This window comes from Triturus cristatus, chromosome 4_1 (assembly GCF_964204655.1).
Source record: "Triturus cristatus chromosome 4_1, aTriCri1.1, whole genome shotgun sequence".
In the NCBI taxonomy this organism is placed as follows: Eukaryota; Metazoa; Chordata; class Amphibia; order Caudata; family Salamandridae; genus Triturus; species Triturus cristatus.
The window spans coordinates 611899533-611921688 of record NC_140585.1 but is presented as its reverse complement, the minus strand read 5'-3'; the positions used below and the strand labels follow the sequence as shown (position 1 = coordinate 611921688).

Below are 22156 nucleotides of genomic sequence, written 5' to 3'. Positions count from 1 at the left end.
CTGTACATTGATTTACACACATATGACTTATTGTCAATGTATTATGTGTACGTCTGATGTAAAGTGCTCTTGCACCCTGCAATGAGATAAGTAGCGCTATAAAAGAAATAAAACAAAACAATAGTATTTAAATTATTTGTTACAAATACTGAGACAGACCAACACATCTGACATTCTTACAATGCATGCATATCTCTTATATACAGGGACCTAACAAAGTCAAAAGTAGGCCTCCCCTAATTACTTGTGAAGTGATAAACTGTGTGCTTTTGTTTCACCTCTATTGGGTTTAGGTGTGAGGCTCCCAGACAGGATACTCCAACAAAAGGAGGCCTGATAGCCCCATAACTTTGTTATGGGTCCAGCAGGAATCTAATAAGCCCCTGCCTCACCTGCATGTTGCAGCTTGGAAGGAAAGCAGACAAAGTGTAGGCGCTGCTGAATGTTTCCCGTTGTCTAAAATTTACACCAAGACCAGTTTACCATATTTCTGTGTGGCACACCTCTTGGCAGGGTAGACGACGTCTACCTACGTGTACCCTCGACTTGTGCCCTGTACTCTCGGATTCTGATTGGGCCAGATTTCTCAGACACATTGGAATTACAAGTCCCATCGAACACTAAGGGCCTCATTACGACTTTTGATGGAGCAGGGGTGCAAAACACAGTGCCACCATTCCACTGAAGGTCCCTGTCGCCTGCCCGCCAGCCAGATTGCAACTTTTAAATAGTCTAGCGAGCGAGCAGCGTGGTGGTACCAGGGCGGTGCCTCATTCAAAGACAGCAGGCAGTGCAGTTGAAGAAGGCACTGCAATGGGAACTGCTCACAAGGTCCCTTCACAGCATGGATTCAAAAGTTCAGGCCATGCAGGAACTGTTGTGCATGCACACAGGGCTGGACTGCTGTAGCGGGCACCGGGCATTTCCCCGGTGGGCCGCCAGGGTGGGGGCCGTTTTTGTTACAGGACCGTTTTTGCAGCATCGGCCCCTGTAACAGAATCGTCCAAAACCAGCTCTGGCAAACAGCTTGGCCGCACCCCCAAACCCCCTGGGGGCCGGTTGAGCACTTTGCCAGGGCTGGTTTTGATTCCCAGTCCAGCCCTGCATGCACACGGGGCCACATGTTAAGCCACCTGTGTGCATCCACTATTGTAGGAGGCACAGGGGCTTTACATGGAGGAGGAACTTCCATGTAAACCCTGTAGGAGAGGAAACTCATAATATGCTTGGTTGGACTGCGGTAGTCCCACCAAACATATGGCAGCCTCCTGACTGCCATGGCAGTTCCCTGGTGGCATCAGCTGTCCTAGGGCAGTCTGACCACCCATCTCGTAATGGGGGGTTTGGACAGCTGGTGCGGCGTGACTGGACCGCCACCACAAGTCTGGCAGTCCTCGGACTGCCAGACTCGTAACCAGGCCCTACGTGTTCAGTGAATTTCACCCAGAGCCTCCGCCTGTTAAAAAATAGATGGGATCCCTGGGTGAAATTCAAAATCGAAAATGCATAATAAATATGGGACCTGGGAATTACTGATTCTGGCATAATACATTTTCTGGGGTCTATAAGGATCTCACACATAATATTGGAAGTCTTCACTATTCCCTTCCCCAATCCTGATCCAATGGAGTTAATGCACATGATCCCCTCCTGTCTGACATTGAAGAATCAGCATTGCCTTTTACTGTCGTCATCGGTTCAAGAATTAACTACTACAATGCACCCCCCTCATCTCTAAATCTCTTATGCATCATCTTCAGGTCCTTCAGATTCATGAGACTGGGATGGTTATTGTACTGCCCAGGTTCAATAGAGCAACCTCCATTGTCTCTCTCCACCGTCGATCTATATACCATAGTATTTACTCTATTCCTATATTTCTATGCCTAGACAAATTTTATGTGCATCCGCACACATGCTCTGCATGTGTTTTAAAAAAATATATATATTCTACGTCTGGCTCTCCTAGGAGATTGGGCCTTCTTTTAAAAACCTATGGTTGACTGATCATATTGGCCCAAGTAACACACAAGTAACACCTCTTTGATGCAAAATGACACAAAGAAGCACAAATCGCTTTTTTGGCACAAAAAGGGCACCTTTCCAGCAAAATTATCATTTTCAGTGGAAAGTAAATACCAACCTGTCTCTGTGTTTGCAGTGGCACAAAGCTTTAGTATATCATACCCTAAAAATTTGCTCATTTTCACTTATGGCCCTACCACTATGGAAAACTCTTTCTTCTGATATTTGCCAAACATCACAAATATTACTTCTTCCTTGTAAGCTGAATTGACCTGGTTTTAAAGCTTTGGCAGCTCTTGTCAGACTTCATTCTAGTGCCAAAAGGTCCAATGGATAGTAGAGCACTACAAAACTCCAGACACAAATGCGCGTTATTTAAAATACAAATCTGAATATTCCAAACATTATACTTTTATAAAAAAAAAAAAAACAAAGGCACATTTTGAGGACATTACAATGAGCACTGATCAAAATATGTTCATTCTGTTTTTTATTGGCAATGGAAGAAAAATGTTTGTCACCATTAGCTTTTGACAGAAAAGTGTCAAAAGGAAAATTATTGGCTAAAACATATGTTAATGAGCGTGCAAACGTAGCAAACTTTGAACGAGAAATAAACTACAAAGAGTTGTTGAACTAAGACCAGGCGGCAGAAAATCAGAAAATGGAAAGATGATGTCATTTCATAGATTTTCACGCTGTATGTTCCGCACAGAAACAGAGTAAACAACTTGGCAACATCAACCAAAGCCACAGCAGGTCATATTTTCCCACAATGGTTTACACTATTTAATTTTACACTCTTTCAGTTATTTCCTTCGATAAAATTGACTTCAAGGAAGTCTGAGCAAGGCCAACTTTGCTTAAAGCATATTTTAAGGAGACAGTCTAATGCCCTGTTACAAAAAAGGGGGGACAAAAACATAAGAAAGGGTGTTGGGAAGAGTAGAGGTAAATGAGGTTGGGGATGTTACAGTACAAAATGTGAACATCAGTCTGTTTGTAGTATTTGGAAGTCTTGTTCCAAAGCTTGCTGGTCTCAGAATTAAAGAAAAGCAGTACTCAAGAAATCAAGTTTTCTATTGGTCCACAATAACATAAGACATGTTTCAATATCTACTATTGACTCTTGTAAACAGTTTTTTGTTTTTTTAAGGTGAGCCATCACAGTGCATTCCTACAGGCTTTCTACATTTTCAATTTCCACAAAAGATCCGTTTTGTGTTCAGGTCCTCATTAAAGCGTTCTACTGGACACAATTCCAGGCAGGTGTTCAGCTATACACGTTAAGAGCAGGTTTCAAGAAGGAAAGATTTCCTGTTTTTATCTCTGCTAAGTATACCGAATTGACTGTTACAATCCAAAAACTGTAAAAATTATGATATGGAAAGATACAAACAGCATTATTGACCATATTTGTAAAATGTTAGAACATAGACTTCATGTACTTTTGCTTTTTATAAAAAAAATCATATTTATAACCATTTACATCAGACTTACACATGTTTAAATAAATACACAGTTAATACACAAATATCTCTAGTATATTACAATAAAAACAATTGGAACATGATGTAAAAATGAGTGGTTCCTGTTGATAAAAGCATTGGATATTCTTATCCGTTATTAAATGAGTAATGACAATTGAAATGCATTATCCCAAAATTTGGAGTATTTTCCACATTTGTATTAAACTACCAATTCTGTCATTACTACATTTTGAAAGAAAATTTTCACATTTTAATGTTACACGACCCATCTTGGTGTTATTTTCTCAGATGGTTGTGTGCTTCAAGTAGGTAGCAGAGACGATGATATCTGCAAAACAACATCAAAGTTGATATCAAGAAGTGTTGTTCCATCAAAAATGAATATATTTATTTTTAAGTCTTTTATTTACTTTTTTCTCAAATCTTAGCCCTAAGAAAATGAGTCTAAAAATATCATGTGCGAGGACAGTGTTGAATCTTCCTATACTGGTTAATTTAATTTAAGTAAGATTCTAATAAACACTGTTTTGTTCAGAAGTATTTATTAATTTTAAATATAATATACAGTGAACACAGTACAGAACATATATCACAGTAACTGTAAGGAATGAGATATGAGAGCAATTACATAAGAAATATGTGAACATCAACTTTCATCAGTATAGTGAACCATATCAATAAGTAAAATAGGAACAAAAAATGAAAACAGAGGCAATAATGAGAAGAGATAAAATGAAAAAAATATACATTTTATGAGTTACTTGAATTAATATGTGTTAAGTGTACGCCACATATTGGACCTAGGAACAGAGTAGTCTTTACTAGTATGTAGTAATGAAGACTGTCCACGTTTCAGGAAAGTATTCCATTCCCACTAAGCATTAACCAATAATAGTTTTGCATCCTTCCAATTTGAAGTAATTAATTTAATCGCAATAGAATAGGAAAATCAAAAAGTTTACAATCATCAGGAAATAATACAGTTGTAAAAGAATAAGATTTGTATATTAATATAGAAAACAATAAGGGTACTTGGATTTTAAATAGCTGGGTTGTTATATTCCAGACTTCAGACCAACATTTAACAAGCATTTGCAATGCAATTGCGAGATTTTGAGCTATTGGCATTGTAAATGACAATGCCTTTTATTTGTATTTTAAAAACCTGGATTAATAAAAGGCATTGTCATTTACAATACCAATAGGTCAAAGTTTATAAAATGCGAGACCTATTGCATTGCAAATGCTCATTGTTTACAATTTCACTAGAGGCCACACCCCTTTATTTAGACGAGCTGTGTCTGAAGAAAGGTGTGCTGCCGCTATTAAAGTGAAAGCACAGTACATGGTGCTTTTACTAAAAAAAAAAAAGCATTTGTTTGTCAAGTTGACAGACAAATGCTTTTTTTGTAAAAGCGCCCATTGAAAGTACGCATGGTGCGCTGAATGTTGCAGGAAAGCATGAAGTGCCTGCAGTAGGAGAAACCATTAAAGAAAATAGTGCTTACATACTAAATAAGACGAACCGTATAACAACTGAAGTCAAAGGGCATGTCCTCATGGGAGGTTACAAATGAAGACAAGGCAGTACTAAGGGGGGACTAGCAAGCCTATTGATGAATCAGAAGCCAGCATTTACGAAAAACAATTACAGTGCCTGGGCTTGTGCCAGGAGCACATTTCTTTCTGCTGAACAAAGGTTATCAAACAAGCTCAGATGACTGGATCAAACACAAGACGGGCTCGGGGGGAAGAGGATCAGGAACAGATAACCATTTACTAACTCTGCAGTAGGCACCTTAACAAATACGAGTGGAGCTCATGATCGACCGAAAAACTCAGAAGAACATCTTTCAAACTACCCTAAATGCATGCAAATGTGGATCCTACATTTTGGAAATGCATTCTGCCCTATTAACATGTTTGGAGGCTTTTTGTTTTTACTTTTCGAGTGCTTCGGTAGGAAGATCTGCCAAGGGCAGGAGGCGTGATTCACACACTCACCTACTACAGAATGCTCACGTACTGATAGTTATCCAGTGAGATCTGAGAAAAAAAGAACTTGCAATGAAAATGAGGGGTCTGAAGAGTTTATGCAACTTTGTGCTATAAGAGGAACAAGTATTGGCAAAGCCAATCAGTCTTGTATTGGCTGCAAGCCTTTTGGCTTGGCCGATGTTTATTTTGTTTCGTCATTGCTTTGGCAACATTTTATTCTTGTGGAGCTGCTGGCTCCCTCCAATATATATATATAAAAAAACGCTTACAAGTAAAAATATTTTTTAGCCTCAGAAAGCACACATTGCGTAAGAAGCCTCTGGCTTCCTGGAAACTACTTTGTGTGGATTTTTTTTTGTGAAAGAGCAGAATGCTCTCACCTACAGACAAGTCAGCCAATAGCTGCTGAAGTGCACTGGCTCGCTGCCCCATGTTGTATGCTGTAGTGGGCTGAAGACAAACACCAGTGACCAGGTGCGATGCGTCCATTGGGGCGTGTGGGCGTTGCCCCCCCCCCCGCCCCCACGCACCGGCCCGCGCCCGCAGCTCCCTCGGTGTCTCTGAACTTAGTTTACTTAAGTTCATAGACGCCGACGGTGGGGAGAACTGACAATGCATGTCAGTCAGCATGACGTCGGACTGTGGGCGGTCCGGCGTCATGTTGACTGACATGCATTGTCAGACAAGCCAGGGAAAGGCAGCACTGCAGCACAAGTGCGCATGAGTGGGCATGGAGAGTAATTTTTAGCCCGTGCCCAGTCATACGTACTTGTGTTTTTACTGCCTTGCGCATGCCCATTAGGAGCCCCTCGGGCTCCTAATGGGCAGGCGGCGGGCGTAGCGTAAGCTGTGCCCTAAGCCAATCCTGGCGCTGCAGCAGCGCCAGGATTGGCTGAGGGGTTGCCACTCCAGTGCTGACGTGGTGTTCCGGTTTGAACGGGGCAGAGGCGCCAACGCAGACCAGGAGCAGAGGCGGTCAGGTAAGTTTTCCTTTTAATTTTCATTGTATTCTCCCGTGCGACCCCCCCCCGCGCGTGACCCCCCCTCGCGACTGCTCACACATTAGTTTGCTTATTCTCCCATGCGACCCCCCCCCACCCCCTGCGCGTGACCCCCCCGCGACTGCTCACACGTTTGTTTGCTTCCTTAGCAATCATTTTACGCCCCGCCACTTTCAAATGTCACCAGTCGCCCCTGCCAGTGACACAACAACAGACTAATAGGTGAAAAAAGATTGGCTGAAAACCCCTGTAAATATATTTATTACATATATAAGTTTTTAGTAAAATCAGAAGGTCTTCGCTAACGCCAGGCCTAAAAAGCTATAAAGGATTTCTAAAGTACAAACTTGTCTGTAGGCCTACCTGCCAGTATCCATGTTATTTTCATCCATCGGCTGCTTTATGTACAAGAAAATCCATCTGCTTGCATAAGAAGTCTTCCAATGCAAAGGGCAAACATTACAGGAAGAGAAGAAACATCACAAACCTCTTGCCAATATGTATGCTTCCTAGACTGAAGACAACAGAACACCTTACATCAACGAAGTAAAGGTCTCAAACCACCAATAAAGCAGAAAACCATGTTCAATAAAAGTGCCATTCTGCGCATTCAATTTACCATACACCACTTGCGCTCATATAGAAATACCTGATGGCAAACGCCCTTCCATCATTCATGCCGAGGAGGTTCTAAAGCACCCATGGGCCACTGATCAGAGGCTGCCCCTTAGTGCAACACCCCATCAGACAAGCTCTTCAGTACTGTAAATAGACATAAAATGAAATTCCAAATCTCTACAGGCTGGTGAAAACACACTTGCCCGGCAAGCATGAGTGGGAGTAACCTCTTCTAGAAATGTGAGGGAGTAATGCTTTCAAACAACGATCTCTATTTGAGCAAGCAAAGGTGTGAAGCGACGCTTGGGATAATGTATGTGTGGGAAGACACGCCTCCGTGTTTGAAAGTATACAATCAACTAAGTGCCTTCCAAGTCGCTCACGTGACTGGCAACTCTTAACCATCATTTACTGAACTTTTACCACTTACTGCCCACAAGGAAACACCTGGTCCAGTAATATCTCGCCATCTTCCTCACATCTGTGACCAGCTCTACAACACATAGAACCTTTATGAAATCTGCCCGCCTGTGGCTCGATGATGTCTGATGTCTATCTCCTGGGCCACTAAAGTGTCTGGTCCTTCCTGTCAGGCGGGGAGACAATGAACTACCATAGTTATAGCCTCATCTTTCGAGGGTAGTGTCAGGTTTGTGCCACATTAGGTTGGGAAGGACTTCTGGCCAGTGCATTCGAGCTAGACACTGCACTCTAAACAAACCAGCTCCAATACTTAATCTCATTTAACACATTCATGCACTTGTGGTTTGTCAAAATACAGTATATCCCTAGGCAGGCAGAAAACATTATTATCTCATCGGTTCTTGCATCAGATTTCCTTCCTGAAGTAAATACATCATATGCCTGGTCCATGCCTCCAAACCCTTGGCTTTGGACACTGTGGCAAAGGTTTGAGGGCAGGACTCATTGTACCTGGAATAGAAGGAAGGTGGGCGCTATATGTATGTAATGTATGTAATGTTAGAAACTAGAAATGGGGCTGTGCCTACCGGCCCAAAAGGCTTTCGCATGCCTACCAGCAACTGAAGCACACTGACAGATTGGTGCTTGCACAGACGGAGCACCAACCGTGCACTGATTCTGAAATGAAAATCCTCCTGAAAGATTGTTCATTCGTTCATTCATTCATTCATAGAACTTTATTTGATATATAAAAAATACCATAAAAGCAACCAAATTTATCAAGGCCGGTTACAGGTACAAGTTAAAAATTAATAAATACCCTCTTTTTCCAAACCATGTGATAAAATTTCCATCTGAACGTTAAAAAAAAACCCTTGTCACATATCCAACCAATTCATCTCTAATTATGAAGATCATTCATAAAACAATAGGTAATTATAACAGAGAAGCTACAGGTTACCATTACCCCTTGTATTCCTTAGTCTAAATGCAGCCCTTAAAAAGTTTACAATACAAAACAGTGTAAGTGTCTGGGGCCAGTTTTAAAAATAACAGTGCCACCCGTGCCTGTTTAAATCTGTCTTTCTTTAGAATTCCCTTCAGGAAGAATCTCCTAGGGTAAGAGAAAAAAGGGCATAATAAAATGAAATGAAGGGTGTCCTGAGGAGATCTATGATCGCAGCCACAGGGCCCCTTCATTTCTATGGAAGTTGTGAACCCTGTCGGTTCCGCCAACACATGATGCAAGAGATTCAACCTGAAACGAGTCATTAAAAATCTGTCGTGTGCACTGTTTAAGCAAGACAGGTATGGTTCAATGCCTCTGACAGACCTAACTACTAGGTGTTCCCTGACCGACTGCTTGGCCAGCTCTGTGTTTTCTCGGAGCGTTAATGCATGTTTAAAAAACTGGTCCTTAACCAAAGCCTTATCTTTCATGCCCACTTTAGAAGGGTTGGCAAATAGATCTGCAGAACCAATTTTTTCCAGAGTCTCCTTCACATATTTAAGCCAGGGAATTTTTAGCCCGTGGTCCAGGGAAAGGCAATCTTCTATAACCTGCCTTCTAAAAGCCGCCTCCTTGTTTGCCCAGATCTTTATCCAACAGACTAAAGGTTTGACTGCCATACTGTCGCTGATGTATCGGGCACCCACTTCTTCATGCACGATGTGGGCTGGCGTGCTTTGAGGTACTTTTAACAGACGCCTAAAATATATGTTTTCTTCAATTTGCATCTGTGTAGCCTGGGTAAAGCTCCACACCTCACTTCCATACAGAGCTTTAGCGCAACACATAGCACTGTATAATCTTAGTATCTGTTCAGGGGACCAGCCACCTAACCTGTGCGCAAAGCTCATTATGGATCCAGTACAGCTGGTCATTACCCGACACTTATCCTCAATTAGATATTTAAAATTTAATTGATGATCAAATAAAATCCCCAGATATGAAAAGGACTGTATCTTTCCTAGCTTATGCGATCCAATTGTATACTTATAGGGTTTGCTTGTTTTTTTCCCCACCTCCATTACATATGACTTTGCCAGGTTAGGCGATAAGTCCAAATTCTCCATAAATTACACAAACCCATCAATTAAAACCTGAAAACCTTTAGGGGTACGAGCTAAGAGTACCGCGTCATCTTCATAGAGCAGAACCGGGATTCCCCGAGTACCTATCCTAGGGGTATCCACCTGTAGCATGCTTAACTCGCGGTCCAGACCGTTTATATATAGTGTGAATAAAAAAGGAACTAATATGCAACCCTGTCTGACCCCACTGGAACACGGGAAGGGTTCTGTTATATTCCCCACCTGATTATATCGGACCACTGCCGTGGTGTGTGAATGTAATGATTTTAAAACGTTAATAATCCCTGGATCCACACCCAGCCCGCCCATAATCGCCCACAATTTCCCTCGATTAACTCTATCGAAGGCCGCGGTCAGGTCCATGAATGCCAAATACATCGTTCCTTGCTTAACTAATGTGTATTTGGCTGAGATCAGATACAGATTGAGACATTGATCGGTAGTAGATTTTCCAGGTCTAAAACCAAATTGTAGATCACTTCTAACCCGTTGTTCGTCAGCCCAATCGATCAATCGATTTAGAATCACCCGTCCTAACACCTTCGCTGACACATCGATGAGGGAAATCGGGCGATAACACTGCGGGCTGTTCCTATTGCCTTTTTTAAAAATGGGAACAATTGTAGCGGTGGTCCAGGACACTGGCATAACTGTGTCCACCGTTGCATTTATGACCATAGTCAAAATTGGCGCCCAAAGATCTACTTTACTAATAAAAAGGTCTGGTGGAATCCCATCTGGACCCGGGGCCTTATTCCTAGTTAGGCCTCCAATTCCAGTTTTTATCTCTCCCAATGAGAATCTTAAAGAGGGTGTGGCCTGTTCCCAGTGGTCCTCCAACAGCTAATTCGTGCACGAGGTGTGGTTGTAGAGTCTCTGAAAGTGCTCACACCATTGCTCTGGTAAGATGTTACAGCTCAATCCTGGCTTATCAGCCTCTTGGAAGGATGGGTTATTTATAATTCGCCAGAAGGCAGTAGAATCCCTTAGTGCCACCGCCTCTGATAAATCTTCCCAGGCTTGTATCTGTAATTGACTTTTACGCCCCTTAACCACCAGCTTATAGTTTTTCCGACATAAAGTTACCCTCTCCCTATCCCTGGGGGACATTTTTAAGGCATTTTTTAGGTCTCTTAGAGCACGTGAACATTGATGGTCAAACCATCTTGGGGTATCCAAATTAGCCTTTCGGACTGGGACTTTCAACAGACTGTCGACTAATTGGGCAACGTCTATAAAAGCATTAACTAATTCTATCCCTTCCATTTCCGGGTCTAAGCACCTCTGTACAGCAAGAGAGCCCTCCCTTAAAAATACCTCATAAAAAGCCTCTCCGTCAACCTGTGTCCAACGCAACCTCCTTCCTTGATCAGTGGCCCTGATCACCCCCCTCCCCATTCCAGGTGGAATCTGTGCCTGGCCTCCATTAACAAGTGATAAGGCGAGGGGATTATGATCACTGAATGCACTGCAAACAATGCTGAACCGGGTCACAGAGTTTTTGAGTGATGTGGAAACAAAAATATAATCAATAAAGGAGGCACAGCCTCTGCCTTTAAATGTGGGGTAAAGTGTATTATCATGCTTGGCGGGACCCAAATCCATTGTGTGTGCTAATGCATATGTATCGAGAAGGTTGCTAAGTTCCTTTCCCTCCTTTGTATGTTCCAGGTGTGGGCCTTCTGTAACATACATGTTTTCCAATCCCCAGATGAGGCTCCCAGATTTGGACACAGGTGACAGTTAAAGTCACCTGCTAAGACCAGCCGGAGATACAACTGCCCTTGCGCCTGTGTTTGGTTAATTCTTGTGTTTAGTTCATGCAGGCTTACGGAGCCCTGTCCATTTTGGTTAGCATTATAAAAATTAATAAAAAATAACCTATAGCAGTTATTAAAATTTTTTAAACCCTGCGCAACTTCCGATCCCCATGCTAGGTCCAGCCATCTTCCCTGTAGTGTAAGATCTACGTAGATAACCAGCCCTCCCCTAGCCCTACCTGAAGAGGCCTTTTGTGCTGGGCAAAAGAAGGTTTTATATCCTTCTAGAAAAAGGTTGTTATTAATTGATTCCCAGGTTTCTTGGAGGCAAATTATCTGAAACTTCCGAATATAGAGCAGCCATTGTTGGTCCTTAAATTTAGAGGACAGGCCTGCTATATTCCAAGAGACTATTTTTATATCTTTCTCATTTAACCTCTCTCGGTTCACAGTCACCTGAGAATTATGCGGCCTATCCGTTGGCTTACTTGTACCCATAATCTCAGGTTCGTTTGCCACCTTGGTATTGCAATTGTCTTGAACTTCATCTGTCCCGAGACTAGGCTTCCCACGCCCCGTCTATGATTTATGCTAAGCACTCCATTGGTGAAAGCGCTACCTGGTTCCTCCACCCCAATTAGTCAGTCAATATCATCCAGACCTCTAAGCGGTGAAAAGATGTTACTTGTCGGCACCATATTGACCTGCCCAGGCTCACCCTCCTGTTGGCCCACATATCCATAGGGCACATTCGGATTAGCCGATTGTCTATAAAAATAACCCAGCGGGAGTATTTTAATGCTTGAGTCCGCGTTGTATAGATAAGGCCTTCTGCTCTGGGCAAGAATCTTACGCACGAGTTCGGGGAACCTAAGTGTCACAATCACACAGTCCCCTGAGAAAACTTTTCTTGTACTGCCGACCCATGATACTCTCCTTGCCATTAAAATATGTCTGTGGTCTTTGATGTTGAACCCCACATTTCTGCACATCCAGTGCGCCACCTTATTAATCAATTGTGTCATAGGTTCCTCCCTTTGGTTAGTATAAGCTGGTACACCTGTTAAAACAACTGTAAGCGGGCTTGAAACATTGGGAAGATCGAAAACAGGTAAACCAGGGGTACTCTTCGCCAGGTGACACACCATCACTTTTTCTTGTTGCGTCACATTATCTCCCCTTCCTTGTGCAGATGTATCCACTAACTGTCTTGGGGGATTGCCTAAATTCACTGGCCTAGGCTCCCTTGGTCCCCTATTGGCGGGAATTGGGTTTGGTCTCATTATATCAAGACACTCTAGTTGGTTACTATCTACCCCCCACGATCTGCTAAACCCTTATCATTGGCCCCCTTTGCCCTCTGCGCCGTTTCATTGATAAGAGGTGGGACTTTCGCATTAATAATTTCTGCTCCCCCCCAGCAACACAAAAACATCTGCAAGCCCCCACAGTGGTTAATACATTGTCAGAGTTATGAAAATGTGACAGCCTTGTTTCTATTGCCTCTAATTTGCTTAAGAGGGGTCCCAAAAATGTAGCCATCAAAGTCTCCAACCGTGTCCATAACTCAGGCTCAACCCTGGCCTCCACTACTGGACTATTTACGCGGTCTCCGGCCAGTCCAGTATTAGGCTTTGGTATCAGTTTATCCGATGACCTATTGCCCTGATGTTTAGATCTAGGTTTAGGTTTAGTCTTCTGTTTTTGTGTAACCCCCCCTCGTGCGCTTTGCGGGTGGCTCATCAGAGCTTACTATCAGAGGTTTCGATAGGCTTGTTACATCATCCCTGCTGATTCTTTTTGATCGGGTAATAGCCTTGTTGCTAACATACATAGGTTCAGTATCCACTGTAGACAGGTCTATTCTTTCATCACTCAATAAAGAAGGATAATCCGAGTTATAGTCCCCAGGGGGCTTCTGGGCAGAGCTGGCATTATGAATCTGTGCAGTCGTGGCCAAACTTAATCCTACTAATAAAGGTGCCACACTTCCATTAGTGCCATGGTACAAGGTGGTGATACGTGGGTTCTCCACAGTCTCCACAGTCTCCAGGGTGCCCATGGGGGATTTAGCTGCGGCTATGCCTCCCATTGAGGACCTTTTATGTGCTGAGAGGGTGTCAAGTGAGAGTCTTTTCTCTGTCATCTGAATCTGGTGGGTCAGTAGTGACTCTGCTCTTGTCAGGAAAGCATCCAAAGTCCCAGCAACCCCCCCTCCCACTGACGGGCCTGTAGCCTTGCGTTTGCTCATTGTATGTATGGCCAACGGGTACTAGTAGATAATAGACAATATGCTCCAGCCCCCATACAATTCAGTACCTTATATAGTAGCTGCGTCTATGAGGGTCCTAAGCGCCCTCCGATGGTGCTAATTGCCGATACCACACAGGGGGCTTCTGGGGGATATAGTTTCCGCCTGGCCGTTCCCCTCACAGTGGTATGGTGGTGCAGCTAATGCCCGTGCCACCGGTCTTCCCAGCAGGAAACGATGCAGGGGAAAGATTCAGGTAAGTTTAGCCGTTCACCTCACGGCAGTACGAGTCAATGTGGCGCATCTGGCGCTCAATTTACTCCACAACCCCCAGGCCGCACCACAAGCCACACCATGAGCCGCACTACAAGTTGCATTCCGTTCAAACTCAGATGGAGGACAACCAAGCCGCTTCTGCGAGGGCAATTTAGTCAATGCCTTGGCTCCCTCAGTGGCTTTGAAGAAAAAAGAGAAGAAGATGGGAACTAATTAAGTGGCAAATGGCAAGTCGGCCTGGATTATTACTTGCTCCCACTTGTTATACTTCCCAGAAATAACTTTATGGCGACTGTTGGAGTAATCCGGCGTTTCCTTTCGTGTGACGGCGTTCTCCCCGATTGCTCCGTGACTCAGCTGCCTTCTACACTTAATTACGGGGGATGGGACGGCTGCATACCAGGTGAAAGGAACAGAGAGCCGAGATGATCAGCTGATCCTGTGGAAGGTGGCAGAAGTGCACAGGGATGGTCGCGGCCTGTTACAGTAAATCCAGGATAATGTATTTTCGGCCTTCCAGTTACAGAAGGACTCACCATGGGATTAGTACCGCTCCTTAGTCCTTACGTGCCCGGGCTGCTCCCGCCGCTCCTGTCCTTCCTCCGAGGCTCAGGGAGACTCAGGGGGATTGGCGCTGCCCCTTGTGTGCCCGGGCTACTCCCACTGCTCCCATCCTTCCTCCAAGACTCCGGGGGTCGGCACCGCTCCTTGCCACTGGTGCTGCGCGCTCTCGCATACACTTCCGGGCTGGGAACTTCGAAGCTTCGGGGCTGTAATCGCGGCTCCTCCTTCCGTCCGTAGGCCTCCCCTTCCGTCCGTGGAGTCAATTTCTTACTCACTGCCTCCCCCGTCCAGTCGAGTGCATCGAAAGATTGTTAAGAACCAGGACGTGCGGGTGAACGACAATTGCGCAATAAACAGTCCACGCTGATGGTTAAGCGTAAAAGGCCATTTATTAGGAACAGGCTGAACAACATATGAATAAACCATAACATCAATAATCAACAACAAACCCCCCAACATCAAATTCTTCATCCATTCTCTCCCTTCACCCACTCCGAAATCACCTCTCATTCCATTACTTACCCCGTTCCATTCTTCATCCATTTCCACACTTCTCTTCTATCATCCTCCCCTATATCACCAGGCATTGCACTCATGCCTCCATCCCCCCCATCATTCACTCTTCCCCCAGCCTAGGGATGGGTGCGCCCAACAGAGACTCCCCCATCCCTCCCAAGTACCGCCACCCTTGCAACCTGTCCTAAACTGGCAATGCTGCACCTACCCATCTCCCGAACCCTAATGAACTGTAGGGTGGGTGGGTGGCCTCACAAAACTAAACCCTCCTGACAGTGCCAAGAATGCAGGAAGAGGAAGTCCCCTTCCTCCCCTGCATTTTTATACCCACCCCCAAACCCCACCCCCTGACCCCCAGCCTGGCCTCGTCTCATGCGAAAGACCCCGGGGAAAAAGTAGTCTGCGACTCTGCTTCCCCCGGGGCCCAACATTTTTGCTTTCTGTGACACTATATTTTAGGCACTAGATGATGCTGTATAAACAAGTAATAATTTGCTGACTGTGTCCACACAAAGTCTTTGTTGAACGGCGCACTGCTATGTCTGCTGTCTGATTGTAAGGATATTAGCGTTTGTCCAGAAAAATGTTCAACATGTCGAAGGTTACAGTCCAGGTTCAAGGAAACGGACCCCTTAGCAAGACCACTGAATGGGGAGAGCGTTTAGAAATACAAAGCAAAACTGTAAATCTGCAGCCAGCAGTTTTGCGGAATGAGAGATTTGGGCTTTGGTAATTGCTGCATTCTGTGCCCGGAGCTATGCGAAGCATACGGCCTCTTGCCGCAGGGTATGACAGCAGCCCAGCACTGCACCACCTGGGGAAAATGAACTACATTTCACCTCCCCACAATCCGCACCCAGCAACAAAAGTGACAGATAAAGGTTAAGTTATTGATGTGCGGCACCCATCTGTTAAAGGAAACAAACACTGCATTTGTGTGGGAGGGCCGAAGCAACTACGCCCATCAAGCAACCTTTTAAAAAAAATTTGCTAAACAACAGTTAAACAAAGTAAGCGTAAGGAGACTGTGGTTGGCCGGTGCTACTTAGCCTTGACCAGAAGGAAGGTATCGGCTGCAAGAGGGCCTTAGGATGCAGCAAAGAAGAGCGATGGAGGAGGGGCCAATGGTAAGTAGCAAGCGAAATAAAGTGGATTTGTGGACTATGATAGGTCTTGCAGACAGCGCATGTGCGCAGATGCTCGACCTAAAAATGATAGGAAACTTGTATATTATATGCTGTCAATCTCCAGTAGCGGTTTTACAATGTCAACAATTTGGTGAATCTACGAGTTTAGCTTTAAATGTTTTAAATAGGTACCAAAAACATTGATATAATAGATAGATATTAGTCTGTATAAGATTGGCCGGGAAATAACTAGCTATATAAAATAGCCAAACAAATTTCCATTGCACATTTGAAGATTGTATATTTATGTCTGAGGACCATTTATGACTTAGAGCCATAAAAGGGGAAGGGTGGGTAGAAAGTATTTTTATACACTTTGGACGCCATATGTCCTGTTTGACTAAACAGGCCTAGATAACACTCCATTTTAGATAACTTAGCAGAAGATAACGAGTCAGAATACATGTTATGGATGGAATTACAGAGTCCTTCATATTTAGGAAATTCAGATTGAGGTCAATGGTACTTGGAGCTTAGTTCATCAAATGAATAGAACATATTTCCTTGACTAATATCAGTAACAATCTAAAAACCAGCATTAATCCATGAGTTCCAGATAGAAATATGATTATTCAATTTGAATTTGGGATTAAACCAAAGAGAAACTTTTTGGGGTGCTTTAATGTTAATAGGACATTTTTCATCAAAAGATAAAAGGGTAATTTTAGAGGCTGAAATAGTAGGTGAAAGTTTACCAAATTCACTATTAGTCATGGTTAAAAAAGCAGGTTAAGGATAGGGTTTTAAGTTTTTCTCTAATGTAAGACATTTGGGGGAGTATGAAGGATCAGTATTTCGGAACCATAGTGAGCATTGTGCAACAAGAAAATATGTGTGGAATTTCTTAAAATCAGGTAGGCCAACTCCTCCATCATATTTGGAAATGCTCTGACTAAGACGAGCAGGTTTGTTGATCCAAATAAACTTAGAAATTAGTTTATATGATTTGGTAAGGAAAGTAGAAGGGAGACATAAGGGTAGCATAGATAAAGGGTAAAGAATTTGTGATGTAATAGTAATTTTAAATGGTTCAATAATTCCCCACAAATTTAAATAATGGGTTGACCATTTATCAAGTTTCTCTTTCGTGGAGGTTAGTAATTTAGAGTAATTGATTTCAATTGTATTTTTAATGCAGTCAGCAAAAATAATCCCCAAATATCTTAGTGTTGTTGGCGACTACAAGATGTTGGTATGTGCAATCATTGTAGAGTTGTATAAAATATTTAATGAAAAGAATTAAAAAATTTTGATATTCAAAGAATAACCAGAAATATCTGCATACTGAATAATATCAATAATAATTGGTAGAGAAGTAATAAGATAATTTACATATATTAAAACTTCATCAGCATAAGCAGTAACTTTTATCATAGTATTTTTCAAAACAACACCAGTATATTGTTCATTAATGCGGAAAGAGCATAAGAGAGGATCAGTGTCTCTATTTGAAATAATAGAGGGACAGGGGAGCAACCTTAGTGGGTACCTTTACATAGATTGAATGGAGCAGAAAGGGGACCATTGATATAGATGGAAGCAGAAAGTGTCGAGCATAATGCTTTAACCATTTTTAGAAATGTGGGGCTAAAATGAAAGGTTTCTAGCATTTTAAATAAGAATTGTCAATTTAATCTATCAAGCGCTTTCTCCGCATCTAAGGCCAGCAGCCCTATTGGATATCTGAGGGCCAGTTGTAAGAAAATACCATATTGCAATTTCCTAATTGCGAATGACAAGGACTCACAATTAGGAAATCACAAAATGAAATGTATGAAGGTGTGTAGTACACATTTTGCGATTCCTAGGGGGTCACAAATGAAAATTAATGAGGCAGGTCGCAATTTGCTACTTCCTAAGATCGCAAAAATCACAGGGATGGTGGCCTGCTGAGATCAGCAGACCACCATGTCTGTGACTGCTTTTAAATAAAGCAATCTTTTTTTTTGTAAAGCAGACCATTTTCCTTAAAGGAAAAAAAGATGCTTTACAAAAAGAAAAATTAAAGGTTTTATTTTTATTTTTTAAGAGCAGGCAGTGGTCCGTGGGACTACTGCCTGCCCCTAAAAATGGTTTAACAAACATTAAGGGACCCCTTCCCATTTGCGAATGGGTTACCACCTACTTGAAGTAGGTGGTAAAATGAAAATGTTTTGCGACCGCATTTACAGTAACAAAATATTCATACATACCGGTGCAATTCGGTATTAGGAAGGGATGCCCTAAATACACCCCTTCCTATTACCAAATCGCAAACCCATTGTGCGATTCGGTAACAGGTCACTCAATGGCAAAATTGGGTTTACTACATCAGGAAAGCATTTTTTGCGTTCACAAACGGGCAGATTCTGTGAACCCTGAGATCCTTAGCAAAGGAAAGAACATAGGATAATAAACAAGATTTATGAGCTGACAGCCTACCTTTCATTAATCCTGACTGGTTGGATAATTGAGGACAGAATTGGTGATAACCTGTTTGCTAAGATTTTGGCACATATTTTGCAATCATGATAGATAAGGCAATAGGGCAATAATTGATTTTTGGAGAACAATAATGGTGGCTTCATTAAAAGAACCACCCATCATAGAAGTATGTTGAAATTCCGTAAATAATGAAAGTAGAATAGGGGAGAGTTGAGTTTGAAAATATTCGTGAAATTCAGCTGGGATACCACCTGGACCGGGTGATTTGTTGGAATTTAGTGCTCTGATTTTCGTGCCGATTTCCTGAATATCAATAGCATTGTCTAGAGCAAGTCTATCTGTATCAGACATTTTAGGCAACTAGCATGTTAATAAATCTAATAAATGCTTTAAATGCATCCCATTGGATAGTTTTAGAAGTATCTTCAGCATTATTGTTAAGAAAGTAATCATTTATGGCAGAAGCAAATGTTTTGGAATTACTTGGGTTGAGAACAATATTGGAATTAATTCTCCATCTCTTATTGATAGGGTACACATTTGATAGAGCTAAAGAGACGGAGATTGAAGTGTGATCGGAAACTGGAATAGGTTGCATATTGGAATCAGTGATCATGTGGCATAAATGATGTGAGGTCAAACGATAGTCAATCCTAGAGAGAGTGAAGTGTGCATTAGAAAAGAAGGTAAATTCTTTGGGTCTGATTACGAGTGGTCCATCGAACTTCCGAACACATGGTGGCGGTCCCTGGACTGCCAGACTGGTGGTCTGCCTTCGGTATTACGAATACAGCAGAGGGACCGCCGCAACCTCCAGTGATCTTCGATCCCACGGCGGTCAGAGACTCGAATATGCTTGGCGGGGCTGCTGCAACACCACTGAGTTTATTAAAGATTCCTGACCGCCTCACTTTTAATGGAAGCTTGTTTCCGGTCTAGGGAAGGCATGGCTTGGCAGTTCGGGCTGGACTGTTCCCATGAGGCACAGGGTCAGGCTGATTTGCATATGGCCATGTCTGAACTGGGGTGGCAGAGTGGGCTAAAGAACGGTGAAGGATCAAAACAGATCTGTTGACTGGGTGTGAGTGTTTGATTGGTTCTGATGCTCCGTCCATCACCACCCCCTTTTGTACCGCTTTGTTCGCCATAAGTTGGCAGGGTATGCTCAGACGTGAGTCCCTTGCTCACTTTGCCACTGGATTCAAGCAAGCCTGGCTGAAGACGGATGAAATGCCAGAAACCGGTCCTAGGAAGCTTGTTTCCGGTCCAGGGAAGGCATGGCTTGGCAGTTCGGGCTGGACTGTTCCCATGAGGCACAGGGTCAGACTGATTTGCATATGGCCATGTCTGAACTGGGGTGGCAGAGTGGGCTAAAGAACGGTGATGGATCAAACCCAGATCTGTTGACTGGGTGTGAGTGTTTGATTGGTTCTGATGCTCCGTCCATCACCACCCCCTTTTGTACCGCTTTGTTCGCCATAAGTTGGCAGGGTATGCTCAGACGTGAGTCCCTTGCTCACTTTGCCACTGGATTCAAGCAAGCCTGGCTGAAGACGGCTGAAATGCCAGAAACCGGTCCTAGGAAGCTTGTTTCCGGTCCAGGGAAGGCATGGCTTGGCAGTTCGGGCTGGACTGTTCCCATGAGGCACAGGGTCAGACTGATTTGCATATGGCCATGTCTGAACTGGGGTGGCAGAGTGGGCTAAAGAACGGTGATGGATCAAACCCAGATCTGTTGACTGGGTGTGAGTGTTTGATTGGTTCTGATGCTCCGTCCATCACCACCCCCTTTTGTACCGCTTTGTTCGCCATAAGTTGGCAGGGTATGCTCAGACGTGAGTCCCTTGCTCACTTTGCCACTGGATTCAAGCAAGCCTGGCTGAAGACGGCTGAAATGCCAGAAACCGGTCCTAGGAAGCTTGTTTCCGGTCCAGGGAAGGCATGGCTTGGCAGTTCGGGCTGGACTGTTCCCATGAGGCACAGGGTCAGACTGATTTGCATATGGCCATGTCTGAACTGGGGTGGCAGAGTGGGCTAAAGAACGGTGATGGATCAAACCCAGATCTGTTGACTGGGTGTGAGTGTTTGATTGGTTCTGATGCTCCGTCCATCACCACCCCCTTTTGTACCGCTTTGTTCGCCATAAGTTGGCAGGGTATGCTCAGACGTGAGTCCCTTGCTCACTTTGCCACTGGATTCAAGCAAGCTTGGCTGAAGACGGCTGAAATGCCAGAAACCGGTCCTAGGAAGCTTGTTTCCGGTCCAGGGAAGGCATGGCTTGGCAGTTCGGGCTGGACTGTTCCCATGAGGCACAGGGTCAGACTGATTTGCATATGGCCATGTCTGAACTGGGGTGGCAGAGTGGGCTAAAGAACGGTGATGGATCAAACCCAGATCTGTTGGCTGGGTGTGAGTGTTTGATTGGTTCTGATGCTCCGTCCATCACCACCCTCTTTTGTACCGCTTTGTTCGCCATAAGTTGGCAGGGTATGCTCAGACGTGAGTCCCTTGCTCACTTTGCCACTGGATTCAAGCGGATGTATGACGTTACAACGCACACTTTTACAACGCATGCACTTACAACGCATTTTTTACAACGCATAATCCATTACAACGCATGACATTACAACGCATGACACTACAACGCATTTTAAAAAAATACCTTTACAACGCATTTCCATTACAACGCATACTACCTTTACAACGCATACCATTACAACGCATAATATTAAATTACATTTAAGGTAAGTATTAGATAGTATAGGGGTAAAAGTTACTTTTCTAACTCCAGGGGGTGCAACAGTAGGGTAAGTGTTGGATAGTATTGGGGTAAAAATTACTATTCTAACTCCAGGGGGTGCAACAGTGGGGTAAGTGTTGGATAGTATAGGGGTAAAAATTACTATTCTAACTCCAGGGGGTGCAACAGTAGGGTAAGAGTTGGATAGTATAGGGGTAAAAATTACTATTCTAACTCCAGGGGGTGCAACAGTAGGGTAAGTGTTGGATAGTATAGGGGTAAAAATTACTATTCTAACTCCAGGGGGTGCAACAGTAGGGTAAGTGTTGGATAGTATAGGGGTAAAAATTACTATTCTAACTCCAGGGGGTGCAACAGTAGGGTAAGTGTTGGATAGTATAGGGGTAAAAATTACTATTCTAACTCCAGGGGGTGCAACAGTAGGGTAAGTGTTGGATAGTATAGGGGTAAACATTACTATTCTAACTCCAGGGGGTGCAACAGTAGGGTAAGTGTTGGATAGTATAGGGGTAAAAATTACTATTCTAACTCCAGGGGGTGCAACAGTAGGGTAAGTGTTGGATAGTATAGGGGTAAAAATTACTATTCTAACTCCAGGGGGTGCATCAGTAGGGTAAGTGTTGGATAGTATAGGGGTAAAAATTACTATTCTAACTCCAGGGGGTGCAACAGTAGGGTAAGTGTTGGATAGTGTAGTGTAATATTATGCGTTGTAATGGTATGCGTTGTAATGGTAGTATGCGTTGTAATGGAATGCGTTGTAAAGGT

At 43.5% G+C, this 22156-nt stretch overlaps 1 protein-coding gene across 3 annotated transcripts in view; it reads right to left on the bottom strand.

Moving 5' to 3' along the window:
• Positions 1-2510: 2510 nt before the first annotated feature.
• The window catches only part of PPFIA2 (PPFI scaffold protein A2), a 1995062-nt gene continuing 1975416 nt past the window's right edge, over positions 2511-22156 (bottom strand). For all 3 annotated transcript variants that reach the window (XM_085652973.1, XM_085652974.1, XM_085652975.1), the window contains one exon: positions 2511-3843. The gene's annotated coding sequence lies outside the window, so the exon portion shown is untranslated. The remainder of the gene's footprint in view (positions 3844-22156) is intronic.